The sequence below is a fragment of the Callithrix jacchus genome, chromosome 1 (genome assembly GCF_049354715.1).
Source record: "Callithrix jacchus isolate 240 chromosome 1, calJac240_pri, whole genome shotgun sequence".
Classification (NCBI taxonomy): Eukaryota; Metazoa; Chordata; class Mammalia; order Primates; family Cebidae; genus Callithrix; species Callithrix jacchus.
The window spans coordinates 15,500,660-15,515,071 of NC_133502.1; the positions used below are offsets into that span (position 1 = coordinate 15,500,660).

A 14,412-nucleotide genomic window follows, 5' to 3' on the forward strand; every position below is an offset into this window, starting at 1 on the left:
TTTGTACGCTTATGTTTGCTTTATCATTTTTTTCTGAAGTTAATAATTGCCTTGAATTTATTTCTTTAAAAATGTTTTAACTCCAGTCTATAGTTTACATTACAATTCACTCTTTGTGTTATACAGTTGATGAGTTTTTTTTTTTTATTTTTTTTTAAAAACTAGAGCTAGGGTATTACTATATTACCCAGACTGGTCTTGAAGTCCTGGGCTCAAGTGATCTTCCTCTCTCAGCCTACCAAGTAGCTGAGACTTTAGGTGCAAGCCACTATACCTTGCTAGTTTATGGGTTTTAACAAATGCATCATGCTACATGTCCATTATAACAGTATCATACAGGATATTTTCATCACCCTAAAAACATCCCTGTGCTCCACCAATTTACCTTGTGTCCATGAGCTGCTGGCAACCACTGATCTCTATACTTTTGCCTTTTCTAAAATATATAATTGGAATCATACTGTCTGCAGCATTTTCGGACTAGCTTTTAAAACTTGGCAATACGCATTTAAGGTTCCTCCATGTCTTTCTGTGTCTTGATAACTCATTTCTTTTTTATTGCTGAATAATATTTCATTGTCTGGATGTTCCACAGTTGGTTTATGCATTCACTTATTCAATTTGCTTTTCTTCTGTGTATCTATCACTAATTCAAATCCGTACTCTCCAATAGAGCCATAAAGTGTCTTTAAATACATCAAGTAACCTCTATGTTCTATTTTTTCCCCACAAGTTGTCATCGACTGCTCCATCTGAGCTGGTTGCCCTGTAAGTTGTTCTGGTACTTTCCCATTCTGTCATCCTGGGAAGTCCTTTTGCCTGATTTCTGAGTCGGGTCTTTTGTTTATTGGATCTCATGTCATTTTCTTTCTTGGTTTATTACTTCATTTTAATGGAGTACATCCTCTAGTCACTTCCTCGGAAAAGATATATGGGAAATAATTTTGTAAAAAATATTTGACAGGTATGCAATAAAATATTTATTTTATCCTCACAGATCAGACTTTTCTAGACTTATTTAAGTCCCAATAGAAAAACCTCAGGTTGCTGGTGGCTTGGCCTAAGCATACCACCAAGAGATTCCTGAATGGCTGGAATTCTATTATTTCTTCTATTTTGGTCTAATTTTTCTTTTCTACTAGCTTGAAAGTCTTCTGACTAATAGCCCCTCAGCTAATCCTTTTGCGAATTGGTTTGAATTGGCCTCACTTCATTTAACTTCTGTGCAGAGATATGTGTTATAGCATAAGAATGGTTATGGTCACTTACTAGTATTTCTCTCCCCACTTTTGGATTGAAACAAGTACAAAATAATTAGAGCAGAGACTATTTCTGGCAAATAAAACAGTTAATAGTTGGAAAGGTATGTTTCAGTGAAGATTGTTTATAAACACACCTCTTGCTGCCAGGATCTTAAAGTCTAATTAATTAGTATCAGCCCAGCCTGCCTTTTCTCTTTTATCACTTGCTTTCATCCTCCTTCATGTACACACACACGTATACACACACAATCACATGAGCACACGCCCCTTGTTGTCCTGCCTTTTCTTTTCCTCTTTATCTCAGTCTGCACAAGTTTGCGCACAGAATTGGCTTGCCTCCTAGCTGTTTTGTCCCCACACTCCATCAAAAAATATTTTCTGCATCTCTAATTTCATCAAGATATGCCTGACTGAGAATGTCAAAACCACTGAGCAGAAGTGTTTAATTCAAAGTTGGCTCCGTCGGTGATGATCAGCTGAGGAAACAACCTCGAATTTTTCCCTAATTATTTGTTAAGATGTCAGTTTTCACTTTATGGAATAGGTTCACATCCTGCTTCTCACCCCCTGCCCCCCACTCTTTCTTGGGCAGAGGCCTCCCACTGATTTCCAATAGAGCTCTCTGCACCCGAGAAAGACACATGGAGAAGAAATGGTACCTGGCCGTCTGTGGGAATGCCACCTTCAACAAAGGATTTCCGTAAGCAGACAGTTGCTTCATGGTTTCTTGGATAGGCAGATCCTAGCCATGTTTGTGTAATTCCATAAAGTGAGGTTTGAGACACTGAGCTGGTCACCAGTGACAAGCCCTGGAGGAGTCTGGGCAGCCCAAGGTAGAACTAGAGGCGGAAGATCCTTGCTCTGCAGTCTGATGGCTGTATGACATCAGGACAGTCTGTTAACCCCTCTGAGCCTTCGTGCCATCTTCTGTAAAATGGGAATAGTATCAGCTACTTCCTAGGGTTGCTGCAAGGATAAAAAACAAGTAAGTGCATGTGAACATACTTGACAATGAATGAGAAGGTGCCCTGTAAATGTTGCTTATATTAGCTGACCTTAGAGATAAGAATCAAAATGACACATTTTTGTTCCAAGTATTTTTCCCCCTTTGGCTTAGTCCTCTTTTTCATTTGGGATAATCTACTGTTTAAAGCATTTATTAATATAAAGATTACAAGAGGAAGGATTCTTAATGTAATTAGTGGGGAAGGAAGCTTGTTTCTCTGGGATGAGAATGCCATCACTTGTTGGCTCAGTACAGCACACTGGTAATCTTGTTTCCTGAGGCTTTGCACATGCTGAGAGCACATCATGCTCACAGGCACACTTAGTGAAGATCTGAGAATGTGGTAAGGGAGAATGTGTGCCAGGAACTGGGCAGGTGGGCGGCACAGATTGCCATTCCTGCACTGGCTGTGATTGCAGTAACTGCCTCATGGACACTGATAGAACCCAAATAGACATCATCAAATAGATGGGTTTTCCTGCTCGCTATTTCAGTTTGCTTCCCAGTCCCCTCTGTGCCCTCCATCCATAAAGGTTACAGAATCTGAAGCCTCACCCCATTGGACAAAGGGCTACGGATCCGCTAGTACATCAGAACTCACATGGTAGGCAGTGGCTTGTGGGATCTTTCTAAAAGGGAGAAGACTGGACTCTTCGGGGCCTGAAGGCCTTTATTATTTCTTCACAGTTTGGAAGAAAGCCACTGTGATGGTCAATTTTAAGTGTCAGCTTGGATAGACTATAGTACCCAGTTTATTTATCAAACACTAGATGTTGCCAGGAATATATTGTGTGAGTGTGGTCAACACTACAGTCCATTGAGTTGTGTATAGGTGATTGCTCTCCATAAGGTGAGTGGGCTTCCTCTGATTAGTTGAAGGTCCTCCAAACAAAACTGGGGTTTCCTGGAGACTGGAAAAATCTGCCTCAGAATCATGACATCAACTGCTACCTGAATTTTCAGCCTGCCAGCTTGCCCTGCAGATTTCAGACTTGTCAGTCCACAGTCTCATGAGCCAATTACTTATTATACATCTGTCTATCTGTGTGTCTCTTATGGATCCTGTTTCTCTGGGCATCCCTGACTGACATGACTGCTCTCTATCCAGAGATTGCCTTTTTCTTTAACTCTATTGCAATCTAACTCTCAGCAGTCCAGGATACGAAACATTTTCTTTTCACTAGGAAAACCCACTGCATTACTGGAACAACAGACCAGGTAAATGAATCCCAAATCATAGTCCAACTTCGATTTTGAAATCTACTAAGCTTTGATTAAACTGAGGTACATATTTTATTTTTTTTTTAATTGTGATCCATTTTTCCTCATCAAAAGTGAGGGGTTCAAATCTGTCTTGGTTCTCATCACCTTACAGCCTCTCCTTGCTCCCTGAGTTGGTCTCCCTGTTGGAACATGTGCCCCTCGGTGAGGAATCTCCATGTACCACTGAGTTGGCAGTTGTCTCGGGAGTCAAGGCAGTGGGACTCACATTGTAAGTTTAGGTGTCAATGAAGTTGTCTTTCCTTGAAAGACACTAAACTTGAAAAAGTTGTCATCTCATAATTCCACATTCCAAGATCAGGAGAGAAATGCTCTTCCCTGTCTAAGTCATTATTTCTATTTTCAGGGTCATTTCTGGAACCCTTCATATACATTCTAGTCACTTTAAGTATGAATCACAAACATTACAAGGCTCACCTTTGGCCATCCCCAGGCAGATGAGGCAGGGTCTGGGTTCCGTGAGTCATTTGCCACAGACTCCAGTTGGAAGCAGTTCCCAGTGGGGTTACGTGTGAGCCTTTTCAATTGTCCGTGACTGTGTTCCGTATACACATATCGATTCCCCTCTCTAATTCCCAGAGCTAGTGCCCTGCCCTTCTGTCTGGCTTGGGCGGAGCCCCTGAGGGGTGGGGAAAGGACCTGGCGCCACTGAGCAGACGCCCCTTAATGGTAATCCTCTAGCGAGTCAATGGCCTCCAATGACCATGAGCGTGGTCTTGTTGATGAGGAATGTAGTCACAGTCACACAAAAAAGTCCCCCGTCTCTGCTTCAGGACCCCATGCATGGCCCATCATCCCTGCTGCAGAAAGAAACTGGACAGGACCTCCCCTTAGGAGCCTGTCAGCCCTTGTCACTAATCAGCCCAGGGGCTACTCAGAATGACTGGAGGCACTCACGTCCACCCCCTACCAACTGCACTGCCCGCTCTCAGCCCCTGCCACCTGGGGAGCCCCACACCAGGGCAGGGCAATCAAGCTTGGCTTCTGCATGCCGTGCAAAGCTTGCCAGCAGCCAAGCTCTTGAAATATTTATATTTATACATGCAAGGCTCAGACTCTCGCTTTGTCCCAACAGGAGCCATCGTACGTGGAGATGGGGTATGGTTCAGGAGGGTTCATTCATCCCGTGCTAGCATACCTACCCACCATGGCTCACCTTTGCAGAGGAGCAGGGATCTCACCAAAATAGTCGAAAAGTTGGCCATTGTCATGAATCGAATCCATGCGTTGGAAGAAATATACATTAGAAAATTGCATAGTCTCCCCCTCCCTTTGATTCAGAGATTTTGTGTCATTTGTGCATAGGGAAGAGTCTAAATGCCTCTCCTGAGAGGTGTCCTTCTGGGGACTCAGGACCCACGGATTGCAGAGTGTATGGACACAATATATGTATTTATTTTCAAAGGCAACATGAAATAGCACCAAAGAGCTTTTGTGGCTACCTGTTCTCTTTTGAAGAACTATTCGAAAACTAGACGATGGGCAAAAAAAAATCTATAGAAGGGAGGGAGGCAGGAAGAGCCACACTTTCAGCTAAGACAGATGGGTGCACTCCAGACTCAATTAGCAATTGTTCCCACATATTTCAACAAACACACCTTAAACACAGGTTTTCTGAGTGAGGGCAATGATCAAAGCCTTTGGGTTAGGGGAATTTTCTCATAGCAATGACAGCTGTCCCCACAGAAACAACTCAATTTATCTCAGAACTGAAGGTTTCACTAGCTTCGGCCTCTCATCAAATTGCGTGCATGGGAATTATTTTTAAGTACTCTAAAATGGTATCGTTTCCTAGTGGCAAATTATTTGGGTGTATTTTGAAACTAATTAAAAGGGAAATGTCCTACTTTGTAAAGAGCAGCATTTCTACATTTTAAAAATCAGATGTTCTCAGTGGGGAGCAGAGTTTTATCTTCGTCAGTGTTGGCTATTGCTAAGTGCATCCCAGATTGAAAATCTAAATGAAATAACTACAGGGAAAGGCATGGGGTAAGTTTATGTTGGTAAAGCAGGAGGGAGACACATGCATGTATATAATACATACGCCATTTATCTGGTAATTTAGAAAGCCTTTTCATGGCATCTTTTTTTCTTCTTGCTCATTCCTCCACATATTTCACTGTAAGTGTTGCAAATGTGGAGGGCGGCAGAGGTGCCAGGCTCCATCATGATGTCCAAAAATTGGCTTCGTACATATGCTGAATTAGAGATTGGCTGGCAGAAGCAGTGCGCGGACCCTAGATTGGCAGGGATTCCTCGTGACGGAAGACAGGGCCGCGAACCCGCGGGACTTACTCTGAAGCCAGCAGCCATGCAACATGCTGCAGCCCACATGCCAACCCCTGTTTTAAAAGACATTCTGAATATGCATCAGGCATCAGATCCTGCCCAGGTGATGCCCTCCAAAAGTCGAATCCCCTTTCTTTTCTCAGGAGGAAGAGACTGTGTTGAACCTGTCACAGGACAGAGATTTGAAAGTTTTCACCCAAGGCTCCAGGTCATTTCAGTCACCTCCTCTTTGAATAGGCACCATGGCATCTAAGGAGGAAGGCAGGAATCCTGCAGATGCAAACCTTCCTGTTTCTTTCCTTCCTTGGAAATAAGCAAACTGCCAAGGTGGTTCTGATGGAACAAGAATGAACAGTGAAGGAACACGTTAGACAGCCAGAGCAGGGAAGTCCATGCCAAAAAGACCCGCCATCTGGGGCTTTTTTTCTCACTGTGTCAACCAGAACGTGCCTCTCTCATGTATGAGTAGCTAGTTTGTGGCTTTACTCTTCCCAGGAGATCTGCTTTATTTTATGGGCCATGATGAGTTTTAATAAAAGCAGTGTTGTTGTTGTTGTCATTATTGACCTTGGGTTTCTGCTTTACTTAGCGTTGAATGCTAGAAAGGAAGTGAGGAGAATTATTTTCTAGAACAGTAGGTGCTTTTGACTCAAATGATGATATTGCACACTTCTAGGAGCCTTTAAAGAAGGGACATTAGCTCTAGTTACGTCACCTTTCCTCTAAGGGTACAGTGAAGGATCAGGAGCTGAACAAGCTGCCCTCAGTCCCAATCAGCTCCCAAATGTGACAGCTGATTAGAGCCTTGCAGCCTTTCAGGTACTGTTTAATCATTTACTCGCTTGAGTGTATAAGCTCCGTGAGAGCGGGGAGCCTGTCTGCCCATACACAGCACACACTCAGGAAATATTGTTGAATATGATCATTGGGTTGATGATCTCACGGGGTGGCACCAAGGGGGCCAGCATGTCAAGCGTAATTCACACCAGAGCAAGCTTTGGGTCACATTCTGTATCACGTGTGATGTAGTGAGCAAGTGCTCAGACGGCTTCAGGAGATGTGCGTTCAAGCCCTGGCTCTGCCCGCGGCATCAGAGTGACCTTCAGTCATTTGTTGATCTCTCGAGGACTTCTGTCTTCTTGTTTCTACAATGACCAGATAATTGTGGAGCTTTCTTCAGCCCTAAAATTCTGTGATTCTGAACCTCAGCCAGTCATCTAAAAATGCATCTTTTGTGTGCTGAAAGATATTTATTAGGCCTAAGTGGGAAAGCCAGCATTCTTGATGAAAGGAATTACTCTATGCACACGTCCTAAGGACAGTGGTTTAGAAGTCGTCTTCTGCTTTCCCTTGATCAGTGCCCTCCTGGTAGATAGGAACAACATGATGGGAAAGACAGGCATGGATGCACAGAAAGAACAGGAGGCTGAGCATGGCTCCAGGCACCACTGCGGTATAGAGTGTGGCACTGAGAGCCGGCCAAAAACATAAAGATGGGCTTGGAGACAGTGGGGCAGTGTGGATGCCACTCAGCTCAGGAATGTTGCAGAGAGGAGTCATATGTGAGATTGGGGTTACCCCAAGTTACCTCTAAGTTCCATCCAACTCAACTACCCTGTGAGTCTGTGATAGTCCCAAGCTCTGTGTCCTGGGACACAGTGACACCCCTGAGATCTACACACCTGAGCTCTTACCAAAGACCTCCAATAGTCCAGGCACTGTTCCTCTTAAGGGAGGTAGGGAGGAGAGGGAGAGATGGAAAAGGGAGAACTTACCTTTGTTAACATACTGCTTTCTAATAACTTCTTTTTTGAGATGGAGTCTCACTCTATCGCCAGGGCTGGAGTGCAGTGACACAATCTCGGCTCACTGCAAACTCTGCCACCTGGGTTCAAGCAATTCTGCCTCAGCCTCCCGAGTAGCTGGGATTACAGGTGCCTACCACTGTACCTGGCTGGCTAATTTTTTTTTTTTTTTTAGTAGAGATGGGGTTTCATCACATTGGCCAGGCTGGTCTTGAACTTCTGACCTCGTGATCCACCCACTTTGGCCTCTCAAAGTATGGGGATTACAGGCATGAGCCACTGCGCCTGGCCTCTATTAACCCTTTTAAAGAACTGTTCATTTCATTGTTCATGGAATATGCTTCCAGTCGTGGATTGTGTTGAAAAGGTAAGTCCGTGTCCTAATCCTGGGACTTGTGAATGTGACCTTATTTGGAAAAATGGTCTTTGCAGATGTAGTTGAGGATCTCGAGATAGGATCATCATAGATTATCTGGGTGGGTCCTCACTCCAATGACAAGTGTCTTTCTAAGAGAAATCAGACACACACAGAGGAGAAGACAGACACAGAGAAGGGCACATGAAGGCAGAGGCAGAAGTTGCAGTGGTGGCAGCTGCAGGGACTGCCAGCAGCCAGCAGGAGCTGAAGGAGGCAAAGAGATTCACTAGAGGGACTGCGTGCTGCACACACCTCAAGTCCACATTTCTGGGCTCCAGAACTCTGAAAGAATACATTTCTGTTGTCTTAAGCTGCCAATTTTATGGTAATTTGTTGTGGTAGCCCTAAGAAACTAATAGACCTCAGATGTATTATCATTAATATCATCAATCAGAAGCTGCAAGGTCTCTTTTCCTAATTAACATCATGGCTGTTCTTACTGATAGTAAAAATAAAAACTCTTTGGGAGGTGCGGGGAGAGAGAGCATCAGCATAAACAGCTAATATGTGTGGGGCTTAATACCTTGGTGATGGGGTTGATAGGTGCAGCAAACCATCATGGTACACATTTACCTATGTAACAAACCTACACATCCTGCACATGTATCCTGGAACTTAAAATTTAAAAAGTAAATATGCTAGGCGAGGTGGCTCACACCTGTAATCCCAGCACTTTGGAAGGCCCAGGCAGTGAATCACCTGAGGCTAGGAGCTCAAGACCAGCCTGACCAACATAGTGAAACCCTTTCTCTACTAAATATACAAAAATTAGCTGGGTGTGGTGGTGTGCTCCTGTAATCCCGGCTACTCAGGAGGCTGAGGTGGAAGAATCGCTTGAACCTGAGAGGTGGAAGTTGCAGTGAGCCGAGATCATGCCATTGCATTCCAGCCTCGGCAACAGAGCGAGACATCATCTCAAAAAAAAAAATAAATAAAACAAAAACTCTATCTTAAAACACATTAGCATTATTGAAGAAGAATATTAGATCTTTTGAAATAAGCTTCTGTTTCTGCTTATGTAATAGCTGTCTGTAAATACTCGCTTCTTGAATGAACTGTTTTCTTCAGGTATTTTTTGTTTTATTTTTTCGTAGAAGGAAACACCCACTACCAGAAAAAAAAGCGCTCCATTCTGATATCCCTCCGTCCGTTCCGATATCCCTCCGTCTGTTCCGATATCCCTCCATCCCTGGCCTTGTTTTGATAACTTTGTTCCTGTACCAGATCCACACTCAATTATCCTCTCTGTTTTATGGTATTTTAGCTTCACAGAGCGATAGTATCAATACAGTTCTGCTGTTTTATCATGCGTTTATCAAACAGTTGACTGTCTGGTCTTTGGGCCAGAATTCGTTGGCCTGTTCTCAGAGCTCTGTCTCAATACTTCTTTTGATAACTGTTTTCCAACATCGTCTTCATTTCAATTTCAGAATATGATGTTAATCAGTTTACTAGCTTCCAATCGAGGATGAACAGCTTACAGTGTTTGTGGCAATATTGGATGTATTTACTTCCAAGGGAATGATTTTTAAATAACAGCACATTGTGTTCTTATTTTTCACAATCCAGTTCCAGCGTCTGAGAAACTTTGCCCTGTTGGTTGACTCGCACTAGGGAAACGCTGAGAACAATGACCCTGTGCTGGTCCTGATTCTTCCTGGCTGCTCTGCATTTCCATGATGCAAGGCCATGGCTTGTACCACTTGTTTCTCCTTCCACATCCTCAAATGATCTCTTGAAAGAACCCACTTTGGCCTCGTTGTTACCTTCCCTCTACTTCTTTTTCTTATTATTCAGTTCAACAACTTGTATTAAATACCTACAACATGCCAGCCAGGTAGAAGAGGCCAACAGATAGACAGACCAAGTCATTAGATTGTGATAAGATCTGATAAAGTAAGTACTGAGGGAACACACATTTATTGGGTGTGGGGTTGAACCAGTGTATTTAAATTTACGTAAAAACTGAGAAACAGCCTGAAAGGGACTTATTGTTGGACATAATTCTCTAGTCTTGAAGTTATCCAAGAGAGTTCAAGAACTCATCCCTTAAGTGGACCGGGCAAGCTGGATGTTTACCATTTGTCACAGTTAGAATTAGGAGCTTGGCTTTCATATTATCCTTTGGTGTCACAGAATGGGAGCAAAACATCAGTAAGGGGTCCATATGACCACCAGGGGAGGCAAATTGAATGAATGAAGGAAATAGTCTAATTCTCTTCCTGCTGACACTTTTGTCTTATTGTTTAATTGGTCCAGAATTTTGATGGTCAAGATGTGATATATCGAGATCCTAAGCAAACACATTTAAAACAATCATGTACACACACACCCAAATTCCACCTACTGTTCTTCCTTCTGTTGTTAGAACACCTCCCCATTCCTAACACAGTGAGAAAAGGAATTCTCCAAGATCAGGAAAAGGATTGCCAAGTCGTGCCCAAGCCCAGAGCCTGTCTCTGTGGTTACCTCTTTCCAGATGCTTTTCTTGCCCCTGCCTCTACTCTGTTCTCACCATCGCCCCCACCCTCAATGAGTAGCTGATCCATCTCTGCTTTTGTATCAGTGTGCAGGCTAAGTTGCTACAACAGAAAAGACCCAAAGCTACCGTAGCTCAAACCAAATGAAGTTTATTTCTATCTCACCCAACAGTACACACAGAGGTAGGCGGGTGGTCGAGGCGGGTGGGAAGTGCTCCTCTTCATTGTTCATCCAGAGACTCACATTGTATCTACCTTGTTGCTCTGACATCATCTGCACGGCTGATGCCGGCTCACTATACCATGTTTGAGTTCCAGCATCTGAGACGGAGGAAGAGAGAGTGGAGGGCAAGTGGCTTCCTTTTAAGGGTTAAGTGTTGCCTACACCAATTCTGCTCCATTCACATGCTAGCTGCAAGTGGGGCTGAGACATGCAGGCTTTAAGAGGTGCCACAACTCAAAAGAAGAGGGGAGAATGGGCTGGGCACAGTGGCTCAAGCCTATAATCCCAGCACTTTGGGAGGCCAAGGCAGGTGGATCACGAGGTCAAGAGATCGAGACCATCCTGGTCAACAAGGTGAAACCCCGTCTCTACTAAAAATACAAAAATTAGCTGGGCATGGTGGTGCACGCCTATAGTCCCAGCTATACTCGGGAGGCTGAGGCAGGAGAATTGCTTGAACCCAGAAGGCGGAGGTTGTGGTGAGCCGAGATCGTGCCATTGCCCTCCAGTCTGGGTAACAACAGTGAAACTCCATCTCAAAAAAAAAAAAAAAAGAAAAAAGAAGAAGAGGGGAGAATGGATGCTGTGAGCCATCAGCTGTCTCTCCCACACCCCTGTGCAGCCACATGTGATATCTGCACCTCACCCTGCACTGCATTTGTGTATTTCTCTTCAATGCCATTTTGCATCCTCAGGACCTAGAACAGTGCCTGACACAGTTGAATAGTTAAGTTAAATGACTGAGTGAATGATGAAGGCCTTTTCCCTCGAGGAAACCAAACCCCAGACCCAGACAAGAGTAAAACAGAACTAATAGAAACACGCTTGAGGGTGTTGTGAAGGTGTTGTCAAGAAAATCTGAGAGGGAGCGGACTGCCCAGGGGCCACAACTTGGAAGACAGGGGAAGGTAAACCAGAGGACAAGGACAAGGGGCAGCTGAGGGAGGAGCTGTCATAAGAGAGGTGGAGTTCAGGGCTTGAGCATTAGGGATGAGGCCATTTTGAGAAAAGTGAGGCCAAAGTATGACCAAGTCATCAAGCTGGGTGTTGGAGAACAACCAGATTTATGAGATGGGATTTCTCCTGGAGATGTATGGAGAAGCTTCCATCCATGAGTATCGGGAATACTTGAAAGGATGACACAATGAGACAGTGCAGACTCTGTCAGGGGGAGCATTGGTTGGTGAGGGGAGGGAGGACAGAGACACAGATCTAGAAGATGTCTCCCTCTACCCCTGGCCCTGCATACCGGGGAGGGAGGTATTTCTTCCCCTGGAGAGAGTGGTGACACAAAGCAAGAGAAAGCCAAGCATCACTTCCAGCACACAGAGGGGACAGTGTTCCTGGCAGTGGCTGCTGATGTGAGGGAATGTGTAACCTTCCAGAAGCTACAGTGCAGTAAGGTAGGAGGTAGGGCCAGGAGGAAATAGGCCCATGCCAAGTGCAGGTGCGTGAAGAATGGACCCCACCATTGTCACAGTGTCTAGTGACTTCTGAGTAAGAGGACAAAGTCCCAGGTGGGTGGGGTTTAGGAGTGTTGGCCCTGGGTTTCATGCAGCTAGCTTCAGGCCCTGGGTTTTATGCAGCCAGCTACATATCATTCAGCCATGGTGCCAGTGTGATGGATTACAGGGATCTGTTAAAATACAGATATGCCCTTTCTTATTCCAAGCTTTTTCTATAAAAAGTGTATATTGTTTTTATAATCAGAAAACAGTGCCACTTGAATAATTAAATTCTTCCAAGATGGTGGTGCTAGAGAGATTATTTCATTTCTGTGGTCCTTGCTTAGCTGCAAAATGAGAGTTGGCCCCAGAGTTCCCACTTAATGCATATCATTCTTTTCCTGCTCAGCTCTCTTAGGATTCCTCCCTTCAGTGCACAGGTGGGAACAGGAAAAATAAGGGTCAGGGCCATGCAGTGGCTCACATTGGTAATCCCAGCCCTTTGGGAGGCCAAGACAGGAGGATCACTTGAGCCCAGGAGTTTGCAACCAGCCTGGGTGACACAGTGAGATCCCGTCTATACAAAAAATAAAGAAAAATTAATCAGGTATGTGCCACATACCTGTACCCTCAGCTCACGGTGGGGCTGAAGTGCGTGGATTGCTTGGGCCTGGGAAGTCAAAGCGGCAGTGAGTGCCATAATTGCACCACAACACTCCAGCCTGGGTGACGGAGCGAGACCCTGTCTTAAAAATAAAATAAAGAACTTTTAAAGGGGTCAGAGTATAGGTCACCCACCAAGAGCAGAAATTATCATGATTTCAGGTTGCTTCAGCAACAATATTTGCCAGCAGTGTTGCAAGTGGAAATGTCACATGGTAAAATGGAGCTAACTGGTGGAGGTGTGTGATGGCGAAATGCTATCTAAGGATTCATGGCATGTGCTCAAGGGGCTGCTGAGTTCCTCTTCTTCCCCATGTCTTGGGCATTGCTTGTCCAACAGGCGAGACATTTATATGTGCACCAGCGCAGCGGTTTTTCAACCCTGGCCGTCCACCAGGGTCACAAAGGAATTCTTTAGAAACATGTCTGAGCTCCACCACACACCCATCAAACCACATAAAGTGGATCTCTCCAAGAAGAGAGAAGACAGAAATCTCTACACACTGGAACATGCACTAAACTTCTTATCCATACATGAGAAAGATTTTTGTAAATTACAAATATTATTTTTACGTTCTCAAAAATCCCAATGCTTTTATATCGGTGAATACTTCTTTAATATAGGTTTTATCTGTTCTTCAAATATGCATAAGTAATTATATATTAGGTGTATTTATCAAGGTAAATATTAAGTTTCAGCTAACTTTTTAAAACTTAATTTTTATCAAACATGACAAAGATTGAAAGCTTTTATATTTAAAACTAAGAAATACTCAAGACATTAGATATTTTCATTTTCCTACCATAAAACATGTAGTAAGTTGAAATATTAGTCCAGCAATATGTTATTTTTATTCAAAAAAAAGTAACAATGGGGAGTATCTCTACTGTTTGAAGGAGAGTGTTCTCTTGAGACAACTGATCAGAGGAGGGTTATACAGAGAATGTTGGATGTTAAAGCAAGAAAGAACCTTAGAGTTTATCTTGCAGTTGGAGAAACTGAGGCCCAAGTGCCTATGGTTTGTATCTCAGGAATGCAACCATGTGTAGCATATTTTTCAAGGCACATAAAAATGGGCTGCTAAAAAGTTCTTAATACATGTATTGTTTTTCAGCTTTAGAAGAATGCTAACACTGACTTTTGTTAAATATGGTAATCTTCCATATTACTATAAATTGTCAAACATTTCACATTCTTTTTTTTTTTTTTTTTTTTTTTTTGAGACGGAGTTTCGCTCTTGTTACCCAGGCTGGAGTGCAATGGCGTGATCTCGGCTCACTGCAACCTCTGCCTCCTGGGTTCAGGCAATTCTCCTGCCTCAGCCTCCTGAGTAGCTGGGATTAAAGGCACGCACCACCATGCCCAGCTAATTTTTTGTATTTTTAGTAGAGACGGGGTTTCACCATGTTGACCAGGATGGTCTCGATCTCTTGACCTCGTGATCCACCCGCCTCGGCCTCCCAAAGTGCTGGGATTACAGGCTTGAGCCACCGCGCCCGGCCATTTTTTTTTTTTTTTTTTTTTGAGACTAGAGTCTCA

At 43.8% G+C, this 14,412-nt stretch overlaps 1 protein-coding gene and 1 long non-coding RNA gene across 14 annotated transcripts in view; one reads left to right on the forward strand and one right to left on the reverse strand.

Moving 5' to 3' along the window:
- CLYBL (citramalyl-CoA lyase) overlaps positions 1–14,412 on the forward strand; it is a 287,479-nt gene that overhangs the window by 209,119 nt on the left and 63,948 nt on the right. The gene's annotated exons all lie outside the window — the stretch shown is intronic.
- LOC128929756 (uncharacterized) overlaps positions 1–14,412 on the reverse strand; it is a 134,114-nt gene continuing 119,702 nt past the window's right edge. For 2 of the 4 annotated variants that reach the window (XR_013535943.1, XR_013535962.1), the window contains 3 exons: positions 3,967–14,412; positions 1,922–2,228; positions 1–913 (listed from right to left, as the gene is read on the reverse strand). The exon at positions 3,967–14,412 is cut by the window's right edge and continues 15,733 nt beyond it. This is a non-coding gene — a long non-coding RNA (uncharacterized LOC128929756). The other 2 variants (XR_013535957.1, XR_013535953.1) reach the window with 2 other exon arrangements.